Here is a 22,929-nt window from a genome sequence, read left to right as displayed (position 1 = left end):
TGGAGTGGTGGTGTTTTGTTTTGTTTTGTTTTTTCTGGATAGATTTGCATCTTTAAAGTTTACTTCTTTGGCCCAGCCATCCCTTCAGTCATATTCGGCATCTGAAAGATTTGTTGTGATGAGGTGAACGGTGCTGGGTTAAGAGCGCCTGCTGCGCAAGCTGCAGAGTACAGTTTATGGCAGTTTGTTTGGAAAGAATTCCGCAGGAAAGAAATTTACAGCCATTCCAGCGCAACGGAAACATCTTTGGAATGTGAGTGCAAATGTGCGGGGTAGATAGCTCGGCAGCGAGCCCTCCTAGCGCGGAGTCTCTGGTGTAAAGCTCTCAATTCCTGCCGAAGAGCCTGTTCCTGTGTATCTGGTTTCTCAGGGTCAAGGCAGAGGCCGTTTGAGTTTTGGGGGAGAAGAAACTTGACAACATCCTTCCTGTTCGCTGATGGTCATGGCAGAGGTCTCTGTTTTCGACGGGCCTCTTTTTCTGGTCAATGAGAGAATAGGCTTCCTCGCCCCTGTATGCTTTCTTCCTAATAGGAATTGGCGTGATTCCTCCCAGACACAAAGATTTCCTCTGCTGAGTAAGCGCGAGGCCCCTTAACTTGTGAAAGCATCATCCAGACCGCGTGAGTCTGTCAGTGTATGTGCTGGGACACAGACCCTCCCTCGGTTTGTGGGCAGCACTTCCCTCGGGTGAGACTGAAGTTAATTTTTTTGGCAGACACAAGGTGAGAAGTGGAAAGGGGCAGGGGGGTGGACTAGAGGTGGACGGACTGGCGTGTGATGGCTGAATGTCTGGGCCTGGGGAATGTCTCCTTTTGAGACATTTGTGTCCAGGAAAATTCTGTTGTATACAGGAGTACGGCTGCATCCGCTTTTCTTAAAAAGTCTTCATAATAGAGCCGTGGAGTGTGGAGATTCTTTCATTCTTATTTCTGCTTCACGATTGTGAGTCTTGCAAGGACCGACTCTCTCTTTGCTTAGCCTGGGCTCAGCAGTGTCCATAAACGGTGTGATCACTTAAGGAGAAAAGCAAAGAGCACAATTTTGGAAATTCCCTGATTGAGGAAATCGGGGCTGGAGAGGAAAAGGGTACATATTTTGAATTTCTGCTTTCGGTGAAATCTGAGACTAGAACAGACCCTAGTGTATCTTCCAGTGAGTGAGTTTCTCTTGTGCCGAATTGTTTTTTGAATCCCTGTCTCCAACACCAGCTATGCAAACCCAAAAGAAAGGCAGAGTCTCGGTGTCTTGGGCTTCAAGTCTAAATAGCAGATCACAGCTGAACCGATTCCCCACTGTGTGGCAAGGTGAGTGACTCATGGAGAGGCAGCTTTTTGTTTTCTCGTGTTTACTACTTTATAGAGATGCTGGATGGAAGTCCTTTAGATGCTGTGCCCTGAGGGGCTCCAAAAATTGCCTTATCGTAGTATAACAGTGTGTCCTGTGGACTTCCAGGGATGAGCACTGTTACGTATGAACGTGCTTCTTCCAGTTCCAATAGCCTTTTGTTTGGTGCAGAGAAATAGTGATGGTAAGCAACAGGTAGCCAAATGCTGTCCTGGAGAAATAAATGATTATTTTGAAATGTTTGTTGTTTCAGAATGCATCAGGTTAAAAAAACATATATCCATCATGTGTCTCTTGAGGGTGTACCACTAATAGTGAGACATGGGACTTTTTAAAAGTGGGTGTCTTAGCTGAGAAACAAAAGCCGGCAGGTTCTTTATTAGCGATTAAATTGTTTTCATTGAAAATAGTAATGGGATAATATGAATTCATTAATGCACTTCCATATAAAATGATCAGAAATGAACTCGGTGACTTTTTCAGCCTTTTGAAATTGTATAGAAAAGAAACCCCTAGAAACCAAAGTGGCCAAACGGACTTTTTTTAGTTCTCACTAAATATGGCAAAACTAATTTGAATCAAATTGGAGTACGGAAATCACACCCAGGCTTGAAATGTTCTCGCCAAATTGCAACCTCATACTCCTTTTTTTTTTTGTACTGGCAGGGAAAATAAAATTTATAATGGAAAGTCTGACAGAAATGAAAATGAGCGGAAATAAAGTTTTTCGCAGGATAGTCCAATCTTAATACGATAACCAATAGCTAATACCTAATGGGCATCACTGTGCATGACAAAAGGAAAAAAATGGCATTTACTTTTGGCCTCTTTTGCTGCTTTGAATAGGATGTTTGGTGACTGCAAACTTTTTTTGTCTTTCTTAATCTTCCCCGAGATCCAGTGTTGTTGAATGAGGTGGTGATGTCAACGCAAATGCTTGGTATTAAGGCAGAAGTTTTCCCCTTAAATGGAAGTTGAGTATTGATTAGCAGGAAGTGTTTGTCTTTTCTTTCTGGGAGATAGCTCAAGTCTAAAGGTTTCTTTATTAGTATCTCCTGGGCAAGGTTGTGTGTGTGTGTGTGTGTGTGTGTGTGTGTGTGTGTGTGTGTGTGTGTGTGTGATATGTGGAGAGCTGGGCCCTATCTGAGACCAATTAAAATCGCATCTTATGAGTTGGGCCTTTGCATTTCTGACAACTCCCCCAGTGATTCTAGTGTGCAGCTAGGTTTGATGATTTCCTAGAATGTTCTGTAGGAATCTACTCTATTTAAAGACTTGTGTTCAAAATCTAGTGTTGCCACTGACCTTGAAAAAGCTTTTAGATTTCTTGCCTTAATTTGATTATTCAAGACATGGGAATATATTGCATATGTATTTCATTTAAAAGGCAGTGAAAATTAGTGATATTCTGAAAATCAGTAAGATGCCTCGAAATCTTTATACAAAACCCCCAAACTGAATATCCCAGCCCATATCTTGTTTTCTCTAGTGAAGTCCAAGGCTCTAACCTTATCCACATTCTTTTTCTTTCTCAGCAAGTCATCAAATAGGACTATGCTGATAAAGTTATTTGATGTTTAGATCTTAAAACTGACGGGATTTAAGAATTAGGCCTAATCTCAGATACCTTTGTTAAATTGCAGAAACTTTGCAGCTGTAGAGGACATGTAAAGGTCTTCTCTGTATGTGATTTAGTGCGCTCACAAACCCAAGTTGTCTTGGATTCATTGAAATTAAACCTATGTAGTTGGTTCTGAAATGAATTACACATTTAAGAATGGATTTTTTTCTTTTAGTTCTTTTTACTTTTGATACAAAAAGAATGACAAATTCCTTCATTCTAAAACTTTTCGACCCTTCCAGTGTTTCTTATCTGAAGTCAAAATAGAAAGGATATACGCAAAAAAGCTGTGAAATCCTTTGTTTCTTCTTATGAAAATGGCTATTCAGGTCTTGTGGAAGCAGAATACATCTTGGTTTTTAACTCGGCGTTATGGTTAAATGTTTGTTTGTGTGCCGTCCTGGTCCTACGGAACCTTCCTCGGAACCTCTTCCATCCATGTATTTGCCTTAGCGCTCTGCTTTGCCTTCATGGTGCTTTTTGAATGCGCCATTATTGATGTTTGTTGAATGCTGGTCTCCACCCAGAGTCTGTAAACTCCCAGAGGGCAGGGGCCACGTCAGCTCTATCTTGCCCTATATGAATTCTGTACATGGCAGGGTGAGGATTGTGATGACCTGAGGCTTATTTCCCCAGCATCCCTTTTAGGCATCATTTTTGAGAGAGTGAAGGCTGAACAGCAGTGTGTGAGAACCATATAGTGAGCAGCGTTTTCCCGTCTCCGAAAACCAGAAACCATACCCTCTTAAAGAAAGTCCTTTGGAAGCCCTTCCTTCGAAAGTGCAGTGCAGACTCTGGAATGACATAGAGGTCAGATCCTGGAGAGTCACTCATCACTGATTTTCTTGGCGTTGAGTACTAGCCTGGTGGCCTCACTGTTCTAGGTCTGAAGGTTCCCAAAGGAGGGGATTGGAGATGTTCTTGGTTTTCTTCTGGTGGGTGCGTTAGTGGAACCAAAGGTCAGACTCCAGGCCGGTCCTCTTTGAATTTGCTGGTGTGGACGGTGGGACAGACTATTTTAAATCACGATGGTGTCAGAAATCACAGGGACCAAATCTGCAGGGTGATGCCATCGGGACTCTGCCCCCAAGCACTGTTTTTCGGTCAGCAGCTCCTTTGTTTTGGGGGCATTGCTATGGGTATGCCCCTCTCCCGGCAGCCACCCAACACACACCAAAGGGGAGAATGGAGCTATTTTTCCACTGTGTTGATTAACAAATATTTTTTGGCCCTCAAGTGAAGTGTTAGGTATAAGGGAGAAAAACAAAGGAAAGGTCTTATATACCCTCCCTTCAATCCCCACCAGCAGGTTTCTGGACGTTAAGGGGGAGAATCAAGCACCATTTATCTAATTTACAGAATTTTCTTTAATCTTATATAGTATAAAATTTCAAAAACTCAGAAGAGTTGAAAAAAATAATACAATGAAGTGCCACTTAAACAGTTGTTAATATTTGTTATGTTTGCCTTGTGTGTGTGTATGTGTAAATATATATATTTTTCAGTGTACCGTTTTTAAGTGGCAGATCAAATAAGATTTCACCCCTAGATTTTTCATCATGTGTCTGAAAATTAAGAACACTCGCCTATTTAACTAAAATACTGTTATCACCCCTAAAGAAATTAACAATAGTTTCCTAATCTAATACCCAATCCAGATTAAAATTTCTTCATTTGTCCCCATGAAGATGTCTTTCATAGCTCCTTTTCCCCTTAGGCATTGAGTTTATGCATTGTATTTTGCTTCTGTGTCTCTTTAGAATTTCTTTTAAACTAGAACAGTTCCTGTTATTTTTTAAAAAGTGATATTTACCTTAAAGAGAGCAGGCCAATTGTCCTGAAAAATATGTCCACTACTTGAACTATTGGATTATTTATTTGTGGTGCTGTTTAATTTGTTAATCTATCACTTGTCTTGCCTACAAATTGAAAATTAGGCTTGAAAGGCTGATTCAGACGGAAGTTAAACATTTTGGCCCGAGTATCTCGTAGATAATAATGCTATGTGCTTCATACTGCATTTCATCTGCAGGCGTATAATGTCAAGATATGTTGCTATTGGTAACACTGACTTAAACCACTTGGTAGAAGTGGAGACCCCCAGGTCGGTCCATTGTAAAGAAACCTTTTCCCCTTTGTGATTAGCAAACGATCTTTTTTTTCTTTTTTAACATCTTTATTGGAGTATAATTGCTTTACAATGGTGTGTTAGTTTCTGCTTTATAACAAAATGAATCAGTTATATATATATCCCCATATCTCCTCCCTCTTGCGTCTCCCTCCCACCCTCCCTATCCCACCCCTCTAGGTGGTCACAAAGCACAGAGCTGATCTCCCTGTGCTATGCGGCTGCTTCCCACTAGCTATCTATTTTACATTTGGTAGTATTTATAAGGTAAGCTGGGACGAAGTGAGCAAACAATCTTTGTGTTTATACTTTAGCACTGGGCATAGATCCCTGTTCCCCAACAATTTTTGACCTGATGGTTTTAGCATGCATTGATGACACTTGCCTGAACCCAGAGGGTTTTGAACTAGTGATTTTTTTAAAAGTCCATCATTCCTTCTACATTTATAGCTGACATTCTTCTTTAAGGAGCTTTATTTCATTGTTCATTTCAGTGCTGTCAATTTCAGTGTTCATACAAATACAAGTATAATGTTAATAATTCTTGTATTAAATACGGTTCCTTACCTGGAGGAGACTGGAAGTATTAAAGCATCCTTCAGATTTCTTAAGGTAGAGTTTATGGCTCAGGCTAATGGTCAGAAATGCTTTAATTGCAGGAGGAAAGATGTGATTATAGGCTATGTTTCCTTGTACACAAACTCTAGTGTTCTTTTGCTGAAATTTGGAACCTTGTGACAATCTCTGTACCCCCACCTATTAGCTTAATCTTTTTATAAGCACCAAGGTTTTTCTCAAATTCTCAGATTGCTCCTCTATATTTTAGTAATTGTTCTTAAAGATCTCTCAAGGTTGACTGTCGGTGGCTGACCGACTGAGTCAGGTGTGTTGCTGTGATGCCCGATGAAGTAGCTCTACCAAGGATCACTGAGATAGTGGATCCATACGTCCACTCACAACCCAGACATGGCTGATGAGTGAGTTTCTAAACCTTAGTCTGGGCTCAATCTAGAGGAAGATGGGGGGACTAATATTAGGTGCCAGTAAAAACCCCTGGGGTGATTATTATTATCTTCATTTAAGAATTAAGAAAATGGGGGCTTCCCTGGTGGCGCAGTGGTTGAGAGTCCGCCTGCCGATACAGGGGACATGGATTCGTGCCCCAGTCCAGAAAGATCCCACGTGCCACGGAGCGGCTGGGCCCGTGAGCCATGGCCGCTGAGCCTGTGCGTCCGGAGCCTGTGCTCTGCAACAGGAGAGGCCACAACATTGAGAGGCCCGCGTACCGCAAAAAAAAAAAAAAAAAAAAAAAAAAGAATTAAGAAAATGATGCTCAGAGATGTTAAACAAGCAGACCCAAGATCCCACCCTAAGTAAGTTTCAGAGCCAGGCTTTGGACTTTAAAATGCCTGGTTTTAAAGCCCGTGCTTTTCCAACTTGGGTTCCCTGAGGCCCGAGCTCATGGTGAGGTTTCTAAACTCAGAGGTAGGTCTGTATGAGAGCCCATCTGGAAAACCACTTTTGGTAGATTCCAGGCCCACTGGAGAATCTGGGTCTAACACATTGCTTAGAATGGAGTAGCTTCTCAGGGTCACCTGGAACCCTGAACATGGTTGGGAAAGCAGAGAGGAGGGCAGGCCACACGGTTCCTTACAACCCAGCCTGTTTTTTGTTTGTTGTTTTTTTTTTTTTTTTTTTGTACACGGGCCTCTCACTGTTGTGGCCTCTCCCGTTGTGGAGCACAGGGTCCGGACGCGCAGGCCCAGCGGCCATGGCTCACGGGCCCAGCCGCTCCGCAGCATGTGGGATCCTCCTGGACCGGGGCACGAACCCGCGTCCCCCGCATCGGCAGGCGGACTCTCAACCACTGCGCCACCAGGGAAGCCCCTGTTGTTGTTTTTTTTTAATACACCACATGTGCATATATGAATAATCTATTCTGTAACATCTTCCGAATTAGCATGTGCAATTTCATTAAAACCAATGAAGATTTCCTGTGACAAGACTGGGGTAGAATATGCCAGTTCACATTTTAGCAACAGCATGAGCACTTTCTTAAAAATGTATGGATTATATTTGGGCCTTCCTTTTTGTGCAATGCAGGCAGAATATGGTTTGCAATTACACAAATTTGGATTCCTCGTAGATCAAATTATTGTTCCCCAAATACAAGAACTATATAGAAAGTTCTAAAACAATACTTCTGGCAGGCTTTTAAATGTGACTCAATAATTTTTTTGATTATGACATTTAACTCACTTCGTCATACATAAAATGACAAATATGTGTTAGAAGTATAGGCAAGTTTTCTAAACAGTTCAGGACAGGTAGCACGTAAAAAACCTTTGACATTGCTTTGAGATGATTTATGAGACACCAAAAACATGGTGTCCTCATATCCTAAATGAAATTTCACCAGAATATTCGGATTAACTTCTCTTTTCTTATGAAAAGTATTGAGGGGTTTTTAATAACCACTAGCAATTAGGACTACAGTTCATCTTTATACTTTTGACATGTAAAGAGAAAAGGGAAAATCAGTTAATGACTAAACAAACAATTGACTTAATTGTTTTTGAGCACTTGAGGTGTACTTGGTAAAATTTAATGCTGAAATATATCTACCCATCCTGTAGAAGTCACTATAGCCCTATAGCTTCTTTCCGTAAAAAAGACAGTAGACTCACAATTCAGCATCAGAAGAATGCTGAATTTCACTTTTCAATATGAAATGGCAGAAACATTTATTTCTCTGTGTGTGATCATACTTGAAATGGTTCCATCATTAGGAAATGTCTCCTGAAACTCTTAAAACTGAAACCCCAAGTTAAAATAGTGGGAACACTGCAAGTTACTGACAAAACCCCATAATCTTTTTAGAAGTAAATATTTAAGAAAGGAACAGATATTGAGTCTGCTGCTGTGCCTGATAGTGGTAACCTGCTTAGAATTGAAGAACCCCATCCTTTGAAAAATTGTGTGTGTGTGTTCTCAGTGTTTATGTGGATTTCTTTACAGATGCTTTCACTCACAGATAAACTAAACTGAGCTTCCTAAAGCAAGTACCTTTTATGTTCATCGTGTTATTTATTATCTAACAGAAGTAATTTCTTGGGAGAAGAAAACCGGCACTAATACATAGTTGCATTTGCTTTAGCATTTCTAATACACAAATGTTTTTTCACAGTATGGCACTTATTTTTATCAGACATTTCTTGTACTTAATAAAGGGAGAAGTCAAATTTTGATGGGATAGCATCTTTAGACTAGCACTTCCCTAGATTTTGTTGAATAGAATATATTATCACAATATATTAACATTCTTATGGTACTTAAGGAAATCTATATATCCCTTCATTCCATTAACCCGTCCCTTCAAAAGACCTCTTCTGGGGGTTTCCCTGGTGGCGCAGTGGTTGAGAGTCCGCCTGCCGATGCAGGGGACACGGGTTCGTGCCCCAGTCTGGGAAGATCCCACATGCTGTGGAGCGGCTGGGCCCGTGAGCCATGCCCGCTGAGCCTGCACATCCGGAGCCTGTGCCCTGCAACGGGAGATGCCACAACAGTGAGAGGCCCGTGTACCGCAAAAAAAAAAAAAAAACCCCACAAAAGAAGGACCTCTTCTGGTGAAGACTTTCTATGACGTTTTAAAAAATACCAAATATATCTTATTTTTAACCCACCTCAAAGTCACGTTTACGTGAATTTGGAATGAGAATTCAGTGATAAGAAAGCAATTAAGGAAGAACATCCCTGAGGTTTGTCAAGCAGTGACCATCCTCCAGAGCTCTAGACGTAGGGGTCTCTGTGTTGGGGTTTGCCCGTGCATGCACACAGAATAATCCAAGCTCATTTGTACCACAATAATGAACAGCAGGGCACTGAATCTTTTCAGTTTTATTGGTATTGTATACAGTAAGTTATTAAATTTCATCTCTGTAATACACCTGCAGTAAAATAACAAAACATCGCTGCACTTAAGGAACATGTGTGTGGTACAATGCCCTCCCCCATCATTTCACCGCCCCCCCCAAACAGCTGCTTACAGATTTCAAGATCCATTGTATATATTCCCTTGAGCCCACCTCTAATAATCGAGACACATCTGCCATTGCAGTATTATAGGCGTATGTAGTTTTATTGAAAAATATACCTGTAAAAAATTAAATAACTCCTACCTCAATTAAATTGGCAAGATACCTTTTGCATATTGCAGACCTCCTGAGACCCAGCGAGTTAATTTTATTCTTATATTACAAATCACTAAATATGTTATTTTTATTTAGCTAAGTAACTAGCTCTTCTCATACTCTGATGATAAGTTTCTTTCATTTTTTTCTTACTTTTGTTTTCCTTCTCCCTTCATCTTTACATATAAAAAAAAAGTACCACACAAGCTACAGGAAGGAAACATTGAGTCCGACTACCATCAATACGATATAAATAAAGTCAAAGGGAAAGGATCCTAAAATGTACCTCTAATTCTGAAGTGATTATTAAATAAAAATAAAGATTACAAAATCGCGATCAAAACCTTAACTCATTTTGTGCTTTTTTTTTTTTTTTTTTTTTTTTTTTTGCGGTACTCGGGCTTCTCACTGTCGTGGCCTCTCCCGTTGCAGAGCACAGGCTCCGGACGCGCAGGCTCAGCGGCCATGGCTCACGGGGCCCAGCCGCTCCGCGGCATGTGGGATCTTCCCGGACTGGGGCACGAACCCGTGTCCCCTGCATCGGCAGGCAGACTCCCAACCACTGCGCCACCAGGGAAGCCCATTTTGTGCTTTAATAGAGATTTTTACAAGCCTCTCTGAGATCCGTTTGATCATCCTAATAGCAGAATAGGAAATAATATGAAGAGGGAATGAGTTAGTAGGTCATACAAGTCTTATATATGTAGATTCCTATTGGATTAAATCCCTTACCTTAACATGTATATTTTGTTGAAGATTGGGTCAGTAATGATGCCTATAAAATAATTTTTATCCAAACAGAAATCAGTAAAATATTCACTGAAATAAACTAAGCATAACCTTATCCCCACTTAAGATATGTAGGGTGTCAATATATATTACATGGTTATGTAATAGTCAGTATGAATAGTTATTCATCGTGAGTTAATCATGCTACTCTTACAGTGAATATCTAAGAAGAAACGTTTATAAATTTGCTTCATATAATCATGGAAAAATCTAAAGACAGCATGCCGACTCTATGAATAGGAAGAAAACAATATACCCTTTTGGGAGAATATGAAGGTTACTCATTACATGGTATCATAGAAAGAACGTTTTGTGCTCTTCAAAAGGACTGTATGTGAAAGGGACAGAGGGAATGAGAGCTGGGTCCCTGACCCAAAGCGAGTTTAGACTCAGAAAATATCCTCTCATGACAGTTGAAAGGTAGATTGTTTCACAGGACGAAGTCAGAGAAAAATGTTAGTGATAGTTGCCTTAGAGAAGAGAGAAAATCAGGTAGCGTTATTGATCACCAGTCCAGATTTAAAATAGTTGCATGTTTCAATGATGAATTTTCTTTTTTTGATAAGAATATTGCTTAAAACCAGTGGTTATTTGGTTCCATTGGGGGCTACCTGGACCTATGAGATCTTGTTCAGTCTGTGATCAACTAGGATATTTTCTGCACCTCTTACGTTCCACAGGATTCAAAGCCTAGTGTGGGCACAAGCCTGAATCCTAGAGTCTTAGGGTCATTGCTTACAATTAAGTTCTAAAACCCCAAGAGAATCAGACTTCAAGATCTTAGAAGTATTTCAACTTTATAAGTTTTTTTTAGTAGAAAAATGCATTATAAATTCTAAACAAACTTTTCACACACAACTGATGCACAAGTTGGGGAATACAACTTAACTCAGGCTATACCACTCCTTTGAAGTCCCCATCAACTCAACTTTTTCTTCCTTGGATGTGATTCACTCCTGTGGAAAGATCTATTACCAGTACTTTTGAACTGTGAAGTCTGTTTGTCACTCTGAGCTCTGCAATTCGGAACTGTCATGTGTAGAGTGACTGGTACGACATAACATCAGCGGTGGTAAAAGATTTGCTATGGACAGTGACATGTGACAAAGAAGAAGGTCAACAGCTGCTACTACCTACGTTGTCCCTCAAGGAGTCTTTCTGCATCTCTGCCATTTAACTGTCTCAGCCAAGGAGTCACTAATATGGACCACTTTCTCTCACTACTACTCCCACTTAGCTACCAAGTAAGATTTGCTTGAATATGTTTTCAGAGTGCAAATTCTGGGTGCCATTTTGTCAATGGAAAGAATATTTAAGTTTGGTGTTTCGTGTGTCAGGAAAGGGATTATCCTTTGCTTTATTTCTAGGAGAACTTCTGCTCTATTCCCTATGGCAGAAAACACATCCACCCTATCATTCGTGGACTCCAGACTGTCTCCGCTTCCTACTTCATTACAAAGCAGATTTTCATTTCACCATACCCTAGGTAACTCTACCACCCCCTCAAATTTCATAGCATGCCTGCAGAACTACTCACAGAACCAAGATTGGAGGCTCCTGTGGAGTCCATCCACTATGTCCCCTTAGTTACGTGGCACAAATCATTTGATCAGGGCTCTAGATACTTACACGTATTGTTCTAGAAATAGAATGCAGACATCCTAGGTCAGCTCTGGAGAACCTCAGTGAGCAAGTGGAACATACCAGAACATTCAACAATACTAATTCCACCACACCTTTAGCTGGGTGTTTAATAAATATTTATCGTGAAAGAGCACCCCACCCCCACCCCAACCCCCCAAGGTCATGATATCACTGTCTTGGGAGAGGGCTTGAGCTAATAATAGCATAGGCACCTCATTTGAGGCTCTAACACATAACTTTTCACATTGACGTTCTCACATCTATTCGGATATATTTTTCAAGGGGCTAGAGTAAAATCTGGCAGTTACCGATGAGATAATTCACCTCAGGTATTGTGCTTTTGACCTTGAATTTTATTGATTGAACCTTCCTCTCAGGATTAGTCTTTCCATCTGTGTCTGTTGGCTTGGTGACTGTCCCCCAGCCACCGTCCTAGATTATCCTGTCTCCCCCACCCCATAAGCCCGCCGTTTTCAGATTTGGTCCATTCTGCTTCCTATAGCAATAGACCCACGCCGTCCCCCACATCCCCGTCACCACTGTTGCTGTCCCCACCCCTCCACTTCCCTCCACCTCCACCTTCCCACTCTCACAAGGCCGCTGGAGTGATTGTCTCCAAAAATCCCCAGTGCTGTTATGCCCTTGCTTAGCATCCCTCCATGGCTTTGGGGACCCAGCCTTAGCGTCTTGAACAGGATTTAGAGAGCCTGGCCCCTGCCTTGGCCTTCAGCCTTGGCCTTCACACTCTCCAGTCACATCTCGTGTTCCAGCCGTACTGAGCTGCCCGCGGTGCCCTTGAGGGCTCTTTCACGGGCCTCTCTGTCTTTACAAGGGCCCTTCCATTGGCCTGGAATATCTTCATCCTGCTTCTCATTCTCCTCTCCTTATATTCCTTTACCGGATAACTCACACTCTGTGTCCAGGATCCAGCTCACGCATTGTTATATCCAGGCCAGAAGGAGGTGGCCCTCCTCCGTGCTTGGGTAGCCTCTGATGCACTGTGCTGTCCCAGGCGTTGTCACGCTCTCTACAGGCAGAGAGGGCCAAGGACTAGGCCTGTACTCTCTCCCGAACGCCTCATAGGGGACACTGTTTGCTTGAGAGTCAGTGGATGGATGAGTAAGTGAATAAATGAACCAACAACAATAACAAGTTATATAACTTGTGACCCCAGTGGGGTAGGAACTCTTTTTAACCCCCATTTTATTGATAATGAAACAGAGACTCAGAGCGATTTTGTCACTATGAATAGTCAGTGGCAGAGATGGGACTAGGGGACAAAGTCCTTTGGCTCCAGATTTATCATTTTCTCTATCGCTTCTTTATCCCTGAATAAAGTTGGTGAAGCTTTTTGTGATCGCCGGTAGCCCACAGGGTCTTCTCATAGATGGTTCTAGCTCTCTTCTCACTGTTAACTTAGGTATCATCCAGCTTCCTGCACTGAGACCTCTTTCTGTCAGTAGGAAAGACTGCGTTTCTAAAGAGTATATGATGACCTCCACAATCTATATGTCAAGAGCATTGTCCTTCAAGGGCCAAGAAAGCATATTTTGAATGTCTCCCATAAGGAACTACAAATTGCATAGTGTGGTGCGTATTTCCTGCATTGTCTGGTACCTGTCAGTGGTCGTACCTCTCTACTCCACTGCTGAAAGGACCATGGTCCACCTGCTAATGGAAAGGCTTTGAAGATCAGGGGTGAATGTGATACCAACTGTGTTTCTGCCATTCAGGTTTCCTCCTCCTTCACTGTCCCTGGTCCACCTTGCTTGGCAGAGGGTGGGTAGGAAAAGGGAAGAAGTGGATGAGTTGAGGAGATAATGGTTTGCTTCTCCCTGTTTCCTGCACAGGATTCTTTTCCTCATAACCTTGAGGTAGGATATGGAAAAAAAATGATGATCATGAGGTTTTTTTTGTTTGTTTTTTTTGCGTTACGCGGGCCTCTCACTGTTGTGGCCGCTCCCATTGTGGAGCACAGGCTCCGGACACACAGGCTCAGCGGCCATGGCTCACGGGCCCAGCCGCTCCGCGGCATGTGGGATCCTCCCGGACCAGGGCACGAACCCATGTCCCCTGCATCAGCAGGCGGGCTCTCAACCACTGCGCCACCAGGGAATCCCGATGATAATGAGTTTTATCTCTGTGTATTATTTTGAAATCTTTAGGATGGATTGTTACAGTAAGAAAGGACCTAAATGTCACCTGGTGCCCAATGCTGCTTAGTAGCAAATGGGAAACTAAGGCTCAGAGATGTTAAGAGACTTGTCAGCATCACACAGCAGACTTCATTCATGTGGACCCACACAAAACAGTTAAAATTCCAGTCTCAGATAACACTGAAATTTTACTTGATGTCTTTGTAGCCTCTTTCTTCCAGAGGCCACAGGGCCACCCTAGACTATGAAGTGATAGTCAGAAGTAGTTGGAAATACATCCTGAAGAAATTTCTAGACCAGTGTCCCTTAGTTCCGCTACCACTGAATCGCACTGTCGTGGAGCCAGAGGAGACGTTGTTTGCTTGTAAATACTGAGTTTTTGAAATGTCACTGTAACACTGGAAAAACGTTGTCTCAGAAGGTTACCAAAGTGACAGAATCCCGACATTGTAAATACGAGCCAACACAAGTGCTCATAAATGACAGGAATGAAATATACTTGACTGAATCCATAATAATCACTGATAACACTGTTTACCCTCAGTGACCAGGAGCTGTGAACTTGGATAAAAAGCACATGTGAGCAGATATCATTCATGTGTCTGAGCCTCTAGCCGTTCCAGAATATTTTGATGGAAAAGATCCCTAAATATATAAAAGCTTTGCAGTAACTAAGAAGCAAGTGTGAAAGATAGGGTGTCAGGCAGCCCTAATGGAACTGGAGAGAGATGACTGATCAGACGGCCCTTGTTCTGGTCAGAACCAAACTGTGAGCCTGGCCGAACGGGAAGGTCAGTACTCTTATTTTCAATACATGTGATTCCTAGAAGGTCCATTTGCCACAAACAAGGGCTTACGCACGTGCCGTGTTCTTGAGAGAAAGAAGATGTGGAATGAACTTACAGATGAAAAGCCTCAGAGCAACAAAGGCGGGATTCCATGAAAGTCTGAACTAGGCTTGCACTTGAGCAGGACAGTTAGGTGGTCCAACTCTCTCCAGTCCTAATTTCTCTAGAGCCCGGGCGTTTTCTTTTTCTTCTTCTTCTTTTTTTAATATTTATTTATTTATTCATTCATTCATTCATTTGGTTGCGCTGGGTCGTTGTGGCACACGGGATCTTCATTGCCACGTGCAGGATCTTTAGTTGTGGCACGCGGGATCTTCATTGCCACGTGCAGGATCTTTAGTTGTGGCACGCAGGATCTTCGTTGCCACGTGCAGGATCTTTAGTTGCGGTATGTGGGATCTAGTTCCCTGACCAGGGATTGAGTCTGGGCCCCCTGCATTGGGAGTGTGGAGTCTTAGCCACTGGACCACCAGGGAAGTCCTCCAGGCTTTTTTTAAAATAATAACTTCCTCCTTTGGGGAAATGATTGCTTTCTTCCCTCTTCTGTTCTAACATTAAAATGGTGCCTGGATGTCAGAGGCTTCAAGAAGAGATGCCTGAGGTGGCAAGCCAGTGTTCCCTTAGCCTCTGTGATGTGGCTACTCTTGCTGTTCCAAGCACCCCTTTGGTCCCCATCTCCTCAGGGGACAGTGGAGACTGCATGACAGTGGGCTGGACCCTCCCAGTATTTCAGCTGGTAAAAGAGAGTTCCAGCTGGTGAAAGAGATAGGGGAGTGACGTGGCCCCAGGGGCTCCTCCCATCACTGCTCTGAGCTGTGTACAGGGAAGAACTGGGTTTGCCCTGAATGACCTCCTTGGTTTTCATATGTATGCAAAATACATTTTCTTTTTCCTTGACGTACTGCGGTATTGTTTCATTCTTTTTTCATAGTAAGCATCGCTTTCTTAACTAAAAATAAAAGGCCGAATTCAATATTAGACATACTCAGTGCTGATGAAATTTGGGGAAAACTACAATATTATATATCTCAAACTGACATTTGACCCAGAAATTATAGTGGTTCTGCTTCTTGAATTTTTATGCTTAGCAAAGATTTCGTAAGTGGGAAAAAGCTTTCTATCGGAAGGTGCCCATTTTGATATAGCCGGAACAGTGGTTAAGAGTTTGTAGTGATCTGAGAGTCCAAGGCTGTGTGATGTTGGTGCATTTTGGTGTCCATGGGTAGGGTCTATGTGGATGATAATACAGCTTTCAAAGAGCATGGGCAGAGGAGGCAGCAGAAGTGTCCCAAGCCCTTAGAAGCTCAGTGTGACTAGCATCCTGGTGACATGGCCACTCACCCTGCCATGGGGATTCCCTGGGTGGGGACCCAGTGTGCTTCTTGAGCCGCCTGGCAGCTGGCGGGAGGCAGGGCCTGCTGTCCTGGTTCGACTGATAAGCTGTAGGTGTTGGTGTTGGAGAGACGGTGGCCAGTCTCAGGCCCTGTCCTAGAACTGTTCCTGCTTGTTGGTCACGATTGCAGGTGGAGGTTGAGTAGCTTCTCACACTCCTCTCAAAGGAAGACAGCTTTGTCTTCCAGGGATGAGCTAGAAGGCAGTGACCCTGTGGACATTCTGCAACAGGGTCGCCCTGTGCTGATGGTCTTGAAGAGGAAGGACACTCATCCCCAGTATCTACTCTCCCCACTTCTCTTCACTCTTTCATGGTCTTTTAAAAATGATTTTATAAAAACCTTTTAGGGTTTTATTTTCGGCACGGCAGGTGGATTGGACTCTTGGTTGGGGGATCTAAGGAAGAAGAGTTGAATAAAAGTGGTCAGAACACAGGGTGGCTGTGGAAGGTCTCTGCTACCTGAAGGTCCCCTTCAGCGAGGTTGTAATTTGTTAATTCGTCTTTATCTAAAGTAGACTTCTGCTGTTTCAGCTTCTAGACTGCAGGTGGACAGCCACAAATTCGACTCTGTATCCACTTCGCCTGTCTCCCCTTGTTTTGCTTCCTGATTCGCTGCTTCCAACCAGCTGTTCTTCTAGAAACCAAAGAGAAGTAAAAGAGCAGGGGGAAGAGAGAGAGAGATTGGTATTTTTACTATCAATGGGTAAAAATATCTGTCAGGCTCATAAGGTAGCTCCTTAGTGAATTTAGCATTCGTTTATTGGTTTAGAGGGAATATCTTTGAGCTAAAGGGTTAGCTAATTAAGAAAATCAGTGGAAGCTTTGAGGAACTCACATGTTCTCTCTCCAGATCCCCTGAACTTCTCCCTTCACCTCTACTTCCCAATTCATTCCACCCTACCCCCACTCCTAATATTTATTTATTTATTAAAAAATTTTTTTAAATAAATGTATTTATTTTTGGCTGCGTTGGGTCTTTGTTGCTGCGCGCGGGCTTTCTCCAGTTGCGGTAAGCGGGGGCTACTCTTTGTTGCAGTGCGCAGGCTTCTCATTGTGGTGGCTTCTCTTGTTGCGGAGCACAGGCTCTAGGCACGCAGGGTTTCAGTAGTTGTGGCATGTGGGCTTCAGTAGTTGTGGCTCACGGGCTCTAGAGCGCAGGCTCAGTAGTTGTGGCGCACGGGCTTCGTTGCTCCACAGCATGTGGGATCTTCCTGGACAAGGGCTCGAACTCGTGTCCCCTGCATTGGCAGGCAGATGCTTAACCACTGTGCCACCAGGGAGGTCCCCTAATATTTAAATATTTGGTAAAGCTCAGAATTTTAGCCTCCTCTAGCAGGATCTAGCCCCAAATTGCTCCCTGGTGGCTAGAGGGACAAAAGACAAGATGGAGAATGGGGAAGAGGCGGGGCGGATCATTTTGCCTCTCGTCTAATACATATGTCTGGTTACCTATAATGGGTATCGCTATGTCAGTATCAGTGTGAACCAGCTTTGAATAGGTTAGTCTATCCCTTTGTTTTCTTTTGGGTCATTTTGCTGCAGGGATTTCTTTTCCTATTCTTGTTTATCCGTTTCCTTTGGTCTGATTTCTGTTTTTATGCCTATTGTATTGAGCCTTTCTCACAGTCCTCATCACACCTGGGTGAGCGAGTGAGAGAGACACATACACGTAGAGACTGAGAACAGGGTAGCTGAAGACTGTACATGCTGTTACCTCATGGGCTGAGGTGAGTAGTGCTGGGAAGGGCTGTGATTTTACAGGCAAGCTGATGAGCCAAGCGCTTGTCCCCTCCGCTGCTGCTCATTGGCGGGCCAAGTGTGAGTGTGCCTTCTAATCGACAGCTGTCTGTGTCAGAGGGCCATCCTGTGTTCTTTTCATTTTGACTGAACACAGCAGAGGTATCTGCAGAGTTCTCTGCAGCTCTGACAGGGGTACCCTGCCTGCCAGCCCTCAGACACAGGAAGCAGCATAATTGAAGAGCTCAGAAAAGAACATTAACCCATTGGCCATATTGGTGTGGGATATTTTGGCCAAAAAGAAGTCTGTTTTTGAGGATACTACCTGGCCATCTAAGGTTGAGAAAAACATGAGATCCAATGTCTTGATGAGCTGAGCTGGTATAGTGTAAAATGTCCTCGTAGTTTTGGGCCCATGGGGTTTCAGTGGATCTGGGTTTATGTGATAGGATGAAAAGCTCATTTTCAGGGTAAACCCAGTGTTTCATGGTGGGGTTAGGCAGAAGCAGAAGCGTATCTTAATCCTAGGTTCACAGCGATAGTGTCTTCTTTGAAGGTCATAATGGGACATTTGGCTTATGTAGCAACAGTAATGCTTGGGACGTAAGTGGTTTGGGATGAGGTGGTGCTCTTGTTCTTTTCCTGCCAAACCTGACACTGCCCTGTCTGGGGCAGATTGCAGAATCTCCCTGAGATCATAACCACTCTATTTCATGGAATGTAGCTAACTTTACAGATATATGGACTGCCTCTCTAGGGCATTTCCTATAAAACTTAGAGATACTGAGCTGGACTTCTGCGATGCGGAAAGAGTTTAAGTTATTATACACATTTCAGCACAGGAGTTATACTGTTTAATTCTTTGCTTCGTCATAGTGTCTTCCCATGAAGCTGTATTTATTGGAGCATCTATTAGGGCTGGTACGACATGCAGGGCTTGGTTTGGACTGAGTCACACCGGGAATGCTTCCTACATTTGGGAATGATTTAGTGGTATCTTAAGTTTAACAAGAGGAAAATATTTCATTGCATTCATTAAAAAAATTTATTGAGATAGGGACGGTGTGAGGGAATATTGAATACATTGCTTCTACTCTTTCTTTGCTTTACAGAGTTCTTCTCATTCATTATTTGCAACTTAACGAGCCTTTGTCACTGAACCTGGGTGAGAAGGAAGATCTAAGAAACCTTGAGTAATTTGTTTCAGACTCTCTCTGTCCCATTTGAAGGACACTGTTAGAGAAAGGTACTCTTATTAAGTTAGCTGGAGGAAATTCAGACAAGTAGACAAAAAAGACTCCTCTTCTAAGTTGTCCTTTGTAAACTAAGGTAGGAATAATTGAGCAGAATGTTTAGAATCTAGCATCTTATAGACTGGAGGTCAGGGAACTGAGTTCTTATCCTGCCTTCAGCATTTTTTAAGGCTCAGTTTCTACCTCTTGAAAATGAAGCCTTGGCCCAGATAGTTGATGAGACGCCTTCTAGCTCCCCATGTCTGTGACTGTCAGAATAGGGAACGAGGAGGGAGATTACGTGCTGGTAGCCTTTAGACATTTCAGAAATGTTTGACACATTCCCCAAACTGCATGGATAAGGCAGCAGCTCTTTGTCCTTGAAAAGAATAAGAAATACAGAGAGTTTTCAAGAGCCACATATTTAGCCTGCATTAACTATTTTCTTCCTAATTTCTGTTTAGTATAAATGATAAATAATTTGCCTTAAAAAAAGTTTAATGAGTATGACGCGGGTGCAGAGAGAGGGTTGAGTCAAATGGGACTCATGACCTACCTACATCGTTACGATGCCTCTTGGAGGATGGTTTTGTCCAAGGTGTTGGGCGTGCTGGGTCAAAGCCTTACGGTGCAACAGTCAATTGACTCTAAGACACCTTTTTCATGTTTTAACATCTCAGAAATTTATGGCATGCCAATTTAATTGGTGACTTTTTTTTTTCTTTCTTGGTGGTTAATAGATAATGATGTATCTTACATTCAATGGCATGTTTGATGAAATACAATTCTAAGAGAAACAAACATTTTTTTAAACTAAAAAAGACTAAGGGACTTCTTTACTTCATTGCTGACTAATGCTGTGAATGTCCTTTTTAATCACTTTGAAGAATCCAGATTGCCTTAGGAAGGCAATTCATGGACAAAGTTTACCCTCCTAGAACTCTGCACTTAATGCACATTTGAGGAAGGAGGAAATGCATGCTAATAGTCCTCGTGTAGAAGGAATATTCTGAAACTAAGTTAGCAACGTCCACTCCTTGGCTGTTATCACATTTTTTCCCCAGAAATTTCTAGAATTTTCTTTCTTTGTAGAATTATTCTAATTATATTGAGTCAGAGATGCCAGATATCTTGTTCAAAGGAAGGTAAAGTGTCTTTGTCAGTTTCCAAGCTGAAACTATGAGTCCAAGTTGTCAGTAAATCACTTAGACTTTATTTTTTATTCACATGCTTTTAGAGTTTGTTGCTACTTTAGAGATCATCTAATCCAACTCCTCATTTCACCAATGAGTAAATGAAGGTAAATCACTTTGTCCAAGGTTTCGTCAAATAGAACCTGGCTAGCCTGATGCTCATTTGTGGCATTCTTGCCGCTAAGATCCCTACAGTGTAAGGAAAGTGGGATCGGCTACAAAACGTATTATGTACATCTTTTGTTTGTGTTTTTGAGTGTGAAACACTTGTATTTATCTGGGTGCATATACTTGGGTTCCTTTGGTTTGTGTCTCGGAACACTACACTTGTTTTTCTGCCTGCTACACATTTAAATTCATAGGTCATTTCACAAGGGACAGAAGCCACACTTGTAATATACGACTGAATATATACCACCCTTTATGTTATATAACGTCAGTGGATCATTTCTTAGTGAACCCCGTGATGGTTGAGAAAGCCAAAGCAGTAGGCTCGGGGCTGTAAGTTTAGCATACAAATTGTCAGGTGCAAGCTGATGTTCCAGTGACTTACAGAGGCCTTGGCCTGGTTTTGTTATTTCTCCAACCTGTTTGTTTTCACCTTTGAAATAATCTGGATTTAGTTTTTCCTTAAAAACAAAACCAAAAATCTTTAAGGTCTTTAAATGGGAACCCAGTTGGAATACATTTCATGTGAATGTCATACATATTCATGTATTAAATATTGATGTAAATGACATTTTTAAATTTAATAATGATTTCCCAAGACACTTCACCCTATTTGCTTTGAAGCTAATGTGATGAGAAGAGTTAAATCTTAATGATTTATTTTTAGTCAATTAACGGACGATTTAAAAAGATAGAGATATATTTTGTTTCAAATCCCTCATTGAAAGAGATGTCTAAAGTAATATAATGCTAACATTTTAAATTTTAAAAATGCTTTCACATTTTTAATTTTATTTTTTCCAGCTTTATTGATGTATAATTGACAAATAAAATTGTATATATTTAAAGTGCACAGCGTGATGATTTGATAAACATATACATTGTGAAATATTTATCGCAACCAAGTTAATTAACATAGCCGTCCTCTCACAGAGTTACCTTTTTGTGGTGAGAGTGCTTAAGATCTATTCTTAGCAAACTTCGTTTTTAAAAATTTTTATTTTATATTGGAGTATAGTTGATTTACAGTGTTGTGTTAGTTTCAGGTGTACAGCAGAGTGATTCACTTATACATATATCTATTCTTTCTAGATTCTTTTCTCATATAAGTTATAACAAATTTCACGTATACAATACAGTATTATTAACTGTAGTCACCATTCTATATGTTAGATTCTCAGAACTTACTCATCTTATAACTGAAAGTTTATACCCTTTGACCAACACCTCCCAATTTCACCTGTGCCCTCAGCCCATCAACAACTACTATTCTGTTCCTGTTTCTATGAATTCAGCTTTTTTTTTTTAAGATTTTGTATATGATTGATACCATATACTGTTTGTCTTTCTTCATCTGGCTTATTTCACTTAGTGTAATGGCTTCCATATTCATCCATGTTGTCACAAATGGCTGGATTTCCTCCTTTTTTTTGCTGAATACTATTCCATTCTAGATGTATGCCACATTTTCTTTACTCATTCACCTGTTGATGGACGCTTAGGGTGTCTTGGCTCTTGTAAACAATGCTGCTATGAACATCGAAGTACAGATATCTCTTTGAGGTACTGATTTTATTTCCTTTGAATCTCTACCCAGAAGTGGCTTTGCTGGATCATATGGTAATTCTATTTTTAATTTGTTGAGGAACCTTCATACTGCTTTCCATAGTGGCTGCACCAATTTGAATTCCCACCAACAGTGCATGAGGGTTCACTTTTCTCCATATCTTTTCCAACACTTGTTATCTCCTGTCTTCTTGATAATAGCCGTCCTAGCAGGTGGGAGGTGATATCTCATTGTGATTTTGACTTGCATTTCTCTGGTGATTACTGATGCTGAGCACCTTTTCAGGTACCTGTTGGCCATTTGTGTGTCTTTGGAAAAATGGCTATTCAGGCATTCTGCCCATTTTTTAATCAGATTTTTTGTTTTTTTGCTGTTGACTTGTATGAGTCCCTTATATATTTTGGATACTAAATCCTTATCAAATACATGGTTTGCAAATATTTTTTCCCGTTTCACAGGTTGACTTTTCATTTTGTTGATGTTTTCCTTTGCTGTGCAGACTTTTTTAGTTTGATGTTGTCCCACTTGTTTATTTTAGCTTTTGTTGCCTGTGCTTTTGGTGTCATATCCAAAAAAATCATTACTAAGAGCAATGTCAAGGAGTCTTTCTCCTGTGTTTCTGGGAGTTTTATGATTTCAGGTCTTACATTTAAGTCTGATCTATTCCAAGTTAACTTTTGTGAGTGTTGTAGGATGGGGTCCAGTTTTACTCTTTTGCATGTGGGTATCTAGCTTCCCCAGCACCATTTATTGAAGAGACTATCCTTTCCCCATTATGTGTTCTTGGTGCCCTTGTCAAAGATTAGTTGACTGTATATGTGTGGGTTTATTTCTGGGCTCTTGATTCTATTCCATTGCTCTGTGTGTCTGTTTTAATGCCAGCACCATACTGTTTTGATTACTATAACTTTCATAATAT

General features: G+C 41.7%; 1 protein-coding gene across 15 annotated transcripts in view; it reads left to right on the top strand.

Moving 5' to 3' along the window:
- The window catches only part of TCF4 (transcription factor 4), a 366,728-nt gene that overhangs the window by 186,482 nt on the left and 157,317 nt on the right, over window positions 1-22,929 (top strand). For 2 of the 15 annotated variants that reach the window (XM_082640210.1, XM_082640208.1), the window contains exon 1: window positions 330-722. The exons of 11 other annotated variants lie outside the window; for them this stretch is intronic. The gene's annotated coding sequence lies outside the window, so the exon portion shown is untranslated. Of the gene's footprint in view, window positions 1-231; window positions 254-329; window positions 723-1,208; window positions 1,305-22,929 lie in introns of those variants that run through there. 2 more of the 15 variants (XM_082640211.1, XM_082640209.1) reach the window with 2 other exon arrangements.

This window comes from Mesoplodon mirus, assembly GCF_964341445.2.
Source record: "Mesoplodon mirus genome assembly, chromosome: 13".
Classification (NCBI taxonomy): Eukaryota; Metazoa; Chordata; class Mammalia; order Artiodactyla; family Ziphiidae; genus Mesoplodon; species Mesoplodon mirus.
Note: the sequence above shows the minus strand (reverse complement) of the source record. Positions and strands in the feature narration are given on the sequence as shown.